The sequence below is a fragment of the Gymnoscopelus braueri genome (assembly GCF_963280865.1).
Source record: "Gymnoscopelus braueri genome assembly, chromosome: 18".
NCBI lineage: Eukaryota > Metazoa > Chordata > Actinopteri > Myctophiformes > Myctophidae > Gymnoscopelus > Gymnoscopelus braueri.
In genome coordinates this window covers 49,369,084-49,376,308 of record NC_137618.1, presented here as the reverse complement: position 1 = coordinate 49,376,308, position 7,225 = coordinate 49,369,084, and positions in this window count along the sequence as shown.

Genomic DNA, 7,225 nt, shown 5'->3' with positions numbered 1-7,225 from the left:
GGACTGGCTGTATTCCAATATGTAACAGTGGTTTATAAATCACACGTGTGAATAAACACGTTTAGTTTGACACAAAAACTAACACAACACAACACAACACCAAACAGTGATAGGATTGAGGAGTGCAATTCAGGAAGTGACCTAATTTGACATTGTTACCGTCTCTCTAGGTCGTCCTCAGACGAGCCCTCCATCGTTGCTTCCAGTCATCCCGACTCTCCATACATCTGGCCAGCTCATTGGTGCTATGGGCTCCTGCATCCTTCTTGAGCGTGTCCACATGTTGGTGTGGGGCGTCCTCTTGACCGGTGCCCATGTGTTGGTTCCCACAGCACCAGTTTGCTGGCTGGCAGCTCTCGGTGCCTTTGGCAGTGTCCTGCTAGTCTCATTCTCCTTACAGCAATCTTCTCGCTCACCCTTGGTATTCCCTCATACAGGATTATGTTGGTAACATGCGCACTCTTGCTGATGTTAAGCACTGCACGCAGCATCCTGGTGTAGCACCCGTCCAGGGACTTCTCAAGGGCTGGTTTCAGGGTCCAGCATTCACTGCCATAGAGAAGAACGGACTCTACTGTCGCGTAGAAGAAGCTGAGTTTGATTTGGCGGGGGAGATTGGAGTTCCATACACTGGTCATGCCATTCAGGTACCTCCATGCAAGTGCCTTCCTCACTTTAAGATCTTGCTCAGTTGAGTACCGTGGTTACGTAAAAGGTCAGGTGGGTGTTATTTGTGTTGCCATAACCTCTCATTATTACTGTTTGGAAACACCGGGGAGCTAAACGCTCCCCAGCCCCACTGTACCAAGGTACCAAGGTACATCGATGAGTATTGGCTACAGTGCGTGCCATTGCTGGACAACCCTGTGCGCCTTACTTGCCGAGACGGAAGTAGAACCTGTGGCCCGGCAAGCCGTGTGGCTTTCGATGCCAAAGAGGTGTCCACCAACTATCCACTGCCCTACGGCACCTCCACACATTCACACACGTTTCTTCAATGCTTTTAAGTGTGGTTTCTGGATGTTAGTCTTTAAAACATGCTTCAGAGTAAAGATGCAAGGGGATTTGAACTCATGATCCTCGGATCGTGTAGACACTGTCCTAACACGTTGAGCTACCATGCTGCCTGGTGATTAGTAGTTTTCTGGTGATTAGCTGGTGATTAGTAGTTTTCGTTCACTACCTATGTTGAATACACTTATTGTAAGTCGCTTTGGATAAAAGCGTCTGCTAAATGACTGTAATGTAATGTAATGTAATGCCTGCTACACTCCAGTTTTTCTTCTTTAAGTAACAAACGACGATACGAACAAAATACATATCAGAATATGCAGTTAAAATTATTTTGTTTCTGTATCATTGTTGTGCTGTTGCTTGTTTAGATGTTTCAATGATTATGGAAACAAGCCTCTGGCTTTTGTGTGATCAATCCATTTGGCCTTTGGTAGACAACAAGCACAATAGTTCAATGTGGTAAGATGCTCTCTACATGTTATAAGGACCAGGGTTCAAATCCTACAAGTAGCAGACACCCACTTTGAAGAATCTTGTAAATTTAAAAAATGGACACATTTTGAATACTTTAATGTTTTAAACACATGTCTTTTGTCGTCGTCGTCGTCCCCCTTCCCCCCTCAGATGGCCAAATATCAATTTGGGGGTCTGTGACAACTAAATATTTGAGAACCACAAACTTTGTTTGAAATGAGCTGAAATAAGCTTTTCACTTTGGAGTGAAACAGAGACATAAATGTCCATTCAAAAGCAGTTTTTATTTTTTTATAAACAAGTATTGTTTACATGACTGATCTCAATGAAGGCCCAAAATAAATGTCAAAGACTTTTGAAATCATTTTATGCATCTAAAGTGTGTCTTTCACTAAATTGCTCATAACTCTGAATCTAAAGAAAAGGGGCTGTTTTTGGTGAAAACAAGCTGTATTCAACTACCCCTAGCTAAAAAACATGAACATGCTATCAACTCACTTTTTTTTCAGATGAAAGAAGAGATTCTAATCTTTGTTTTGAGATATTCCATGTGTTCATAGTCATAGCACAAACTTCCTGGCACTGGCTGATCCTCTTATAGAAAACCCTCTGGCAGGCAATGTGTTAACCACTTGAACCCTAGGACCCCTTTTCTGAGGAGAACTTTAGCCAAAATTAGCAGATCTACAATCTCACAACACCTCGCAGCGCGAGGCGCTGTGAGCTTGTAGATCGGCTATTTTTGGCAAAGAGGTATGGGTGTAGAGGGAAAAAAGAGCAGACCAAGTAAAAAAAACAAAAAGTTAAATCTGAAACACAATTTTATACAATATAGTGGGGGTCCCAGCTTCATCTCTCTCTCAACTAGGGGGTCCTTGGCCTGAAAAAACATTGAAGACCCCTGCACTACACTGTAGGTGTGAATTAAGTACGACAGACTGTAGGTCTGAACACTAAACGGAAGTGTCTCAGGACATGGGTGACGGAAGGTGAACAGGCGGGTGATGGAAGATGATTGGTGCACTGAAGATTAGGGAACCAGTCAGTGGTGAGGCGGAGTTGATGGACTGGACCTGGGTTTTTGATTTGATTTGAATTTTTTATTGGAGGCCCTTGAGATGCATCATCTCGTCTTTCAGGCACAACATACAGGTACAAACAATGACAAAAACAATCACATAACATTCAACAACAACAACAAAACATACACATGAGGGCTCTCACACCATCCCAGACCATTCTACATCTGTTACACATGTCATCTAAAAAACTGAAAATAAATAAATGAGAAAATGAAATACAAAATAATCTGAATACAATCAATTATAAAAAACTAAATAAAAAACAACAACAGTTAGATTTGAGCGAATCAAGCAAAGACATTTTTAAAACAGGAAATGAAATAATTGATCTAATTGCAATAGGTAAATTGTTCCAGTCAGAAGGTGCTTTAAACTTAAATGAACGTCTCCCAATCTATTTTCTTTTCTGTATACCAGGTACATCAAAAAAAAGGTTGCTGTGTGTGTATATTGAACTGTACGGACGTAAAAGCTCTTTCAAATAAGATGGATAATTAAAGTAAATACATTTAAAAATAAAAAGCAACCAATGAAAATGTCTCCTATCATGAGGAGATAACCAATTGAGCGTATCATAAAAACACAGTGATGTGTACTGTAAGGACACCTGAGTACAAATCTGAGGAAATCAGGAGAGAAAAAACGTTATGCCCCAGTCTAGTGGTGCCTGAGACTTCCGCCCGCCTTCCCAAAATCCCAAGTAGCCACACGAACAAAGGGGTAACGTGCAAAAATAGTATAAATAAAAATAACTCGTTTTTACGACGCAAATGATGGCCGTGGCCCGCAAATTACCTCCCTAACCCTAACCAGCAGCCGCAAACAAGAAGCAAAGAAATAAAAAGGTTCCTACCTTCCAGCCATCTTCACTGCACACGCTGCAGCAACAGCTACCTTCCAGCCATCTTCACTGCACACACTGCAGCAACAGCATAGAATCCTACCTTCCAGTCATCTTCACTGCATACGCTGCAGCAACAGCATAGAATCCTACCTTCCAGTCATCTTCACTGCACATGCTGCAGCAACAGCATAGAATCCTACCTTCCAGTCATCTTCACTGCACACGCTGCAGCAACAGCATAGAATCTTACCTTCCAGCCATCTTCACTGCACACGCTGCAGCAACAGCATAGAGGTCATCACAGCAGATCATCTGCTTCTGTTCTCTGAGTCTTCCTCGCTCACTCCAGCCACCTGCATGTCCTCAAGACGTCTTCTTCTGGTCAACTTCAGATTCTGAAAAGAAAAACAGTTCAGTCGTTTAGGCTTACAGGCAGTGGTGGAAAAAGTACTCGCATTTTTTACTTAAGTAAAAGTATCAATACTGCAATGTAGAAATACTCTGTTACAAGTAAAAGTGCAGAATTCTAAATTTACTTGAGTAAAAGTATTGGTATCAAAATGTACTTAAAGTACCAAAAGTAGAAAGCAGCCTACTCATTATGCAGAAATGGCCCACTTCACAAGTTTTCAAAAGTATAAAATGTATAAGAATCTTTTGAAAATAGCCGATCTACAAGCTCAAAATGCATTGCGATGAGACACATTGTGAGCTTGTAGATCGACTGTTTTCAAATGGCTGAAATGTATATAGGGCTGAAGTGGTTTAATGTATCGTCGCCTTGCTAAACTAATGGCCTATTGTAAGTTTTTCAGGAATAATAAAAAACTGATCCAAAACAAAACAATATGATATTTCTTAATCATTTCACCCAAAATGTTTATAACAAATTAAGACTATTAAAATAAAAATAACACTGTCAGTTATGTAACATAATAGATTTAAATTGGTTTAAATAGGATTCAATCTGACTTAGGCCAAAACTTTTTTTATGGCCTAAATCAGTAAATAATTTGGCCTAAGTCACAAAACCATCTGACTTAGGGCAAAAAAAAATGCCTATTTTGGCCTAAGTCACACTAGGGAGATATGCCATTATACTAAAAGGGGAGGGAACAGCATGATCCTTTTCAATTAGGAGGTAGGCGATTTTACCAGAGGTGGCCAGTGTGCCCAAGTGACAACGACCGACAGTAACAGCGAGGAGTTCAACATCCAAACCGGAGTGCTGCAGGGTGACACCTTTTTATAACAGTACTGGACTATGCTCTGAGACGAGCTATGAAAGGAAGGGAGCATGAGCTCGGCTTCACTTAGAGTGAAACAAACAAACATTTCTCATTCCTTGATTATTCTGGTCAAGCAATGTGAATTAAATAAATAGTAATAGCGGAATCTTTAGATGTTTATTCAAGCTAAAGTTGTTCTTTGAATCTATTTAGTTTCCTAAAAGAGTCATAGTATGTCCAACAAAAAATAAACAGCATTTAAGACATTGTTATACAAGTTATATTAATTTGCTGTATCTAAAAATGTGAATACCCATGACAGTCCTTCAATCAATCATCTATAAATGTCAAAAGTAGCGAAGAACACTTAAGCTCAAGCAGAAAGTAGGCCAGGTGTGTGTGATCAGTAGAAATAGAGGTATGGACAGTAATAGAAACACTGTGTTTGAGTTGAGTCTAAGATCAAATGAGGTGATTCATTCACACATATAAAAATAGACATGTAAACAGCTGTCCAGACCATAGAACGATACAGTAGCTATACAGACAAGTTAGAGTGTGCTAGGGTTGGCCTCATGCTAAATGCAAAGAAAACCGAGGTCATGACCTATAACATCCCCCAAGAACATCCGCCCCTAACAACAACAGAAGGCACTGTGCTAAAGGAGGTCAGTGACTTAAAATACCTGGGCGCATGGGTCGGTTCCACAGAAAAGGACCTTAAGGTGTGGAAAGCACTTGCCTGGAGAGCTCTTAATGGCATGAACAGTGTGTGGAAATCCAACCTCCCCCGACGCATCAAGATCAGTTTCTTCTCTGCAACTGTGGAGTCCGTTCTCCTCTACGGATGTGAATGCTGGACATTAAAGCAAGCCCTACAGAAGTCCCTGGACGGGTGCAACACCAGAATGTTCGTGTGGTACTGAACATCAACCAGGACGAGCACATTACCAACAAACGTCTGTACGGGGCACTACCAAGTGTATCAGAAAAGATAGCAGTCAGGAGGATGAGACTAGCCGGCCACTGCAACCGGCACCGAGAATTCCCGGTCAAAAAGCTTGTACTGTGGGAACCAACACACAGGCATCGATCAAGAGGACGTCCCACACCTTCCTACGTGGATGTACTAAGGAAAGATGCTGGTGCAGAAAGCACAAAGGAGCTGGCCAGATGTATGGAGAACCGAGATGACTGAAGACTCCGATGGAGGGCTCGTCTCAGGACGACGTAGAGAGAGCCAGTGTCATGAGGAGCTGACTTAAGCAAAAATAATTTTCCTCAAAAAATGACTTAGGCCATTAGTTTAGCAAGGTGACGGTATGTTTTGTAATAATAATCAAAATCCACAAAGTAAATAGTAAAATGGGTAGATTTACAGGATCACATATTTGGAAGGTGTCACTACCGTGCTTAGTCTTTCATACAGTTTCAGAAATACACAACTATAAGACAGTGGTTCCCAAACTTTTTCATGCCAAGGACCCCCAAATTAATTTGGCCAGACCCATTACATTACATTACAGTCATTTAGCAGACGCTTTTATCCAAAGCGACTTACAATAAGTGCATTCAACATAGGTAGGGAACGAAACTACTAATCACCAGAAGTCTTAAGTGCATTTCCTGCAAAAACAAGCAACCAAGAGTATACCTAGCGCTAAGGTAAAAGTGCAATATATCAGCTACCTACTTTCTTAAACAGATGAGACAAAATAGCAAAATCAAATGAGCACGAGCTAAAACCAATAAGTGTTTCGACTAAACAAGATCCAATAAAACAATACAAAAATAAAACAAGAGTTCGTACAACTAGTTAACAACAAGTAGGCCAGGCAAAGAGGAAGGGTAGTGTTTCCTGAAGAGGTGGGTTTTCAGCCTGCGGCGAAAGATGGGCAGTGACTCTGCTGTCCTTACATCAGTGGGAAGTTCATTCCACCACTGTGGTTTCTTACCCTTTTCACTGGAAAGAGGAGTGACAGACAGGTTAGCAGTAGACCAGCCTCTGGTGAAGATCAGGTCCAGTTGGTTGCCCGCCTCATGGGTAGGAGGAGATGGGGAAATAACTAGGTCAAAGGCGGCGAGAAACGAAAGTAGTGGGTCTAGCTGCTTCTCAGTCGGGAGGTTGAAGTCACCCAGAGGGATGAATCCAGAGCCATCGACAGGAAAGTGAGAGACTAGATGGTCCAGCTCCTCCAGGAAGCCACCAGCAGGGCCCGGTGGTCGATAAACAACTGCAATGGTGAGCTTGACTGGATGAGAAACAGTGACCACGTGAAATTCAAACGAGTTAGGAGATAATTGTGACAGTGAAACAGGAGAGTATTTCCATTTTCTGGAAATTAGCAGACCAGCACCACCACCTGTCCGCACGGCTCTGGGAGTGTGAGAGAAAGAGTACACATCTGACAGAGCCGTGGGGGTAGCAGTGTTTTCTGGTTTGATCCAAGTCTCAGTTAGAGCAAGGAAGTTGAGGGAGAGCAAGGATGCGTAGCCTGAGATGAAAGTAGCTTTGCCTTCCACCACAGCCGAGTGGCAATTCCAAAGCCCTCCTGTTACCACTTGCTCGACGTGAGTTGAAA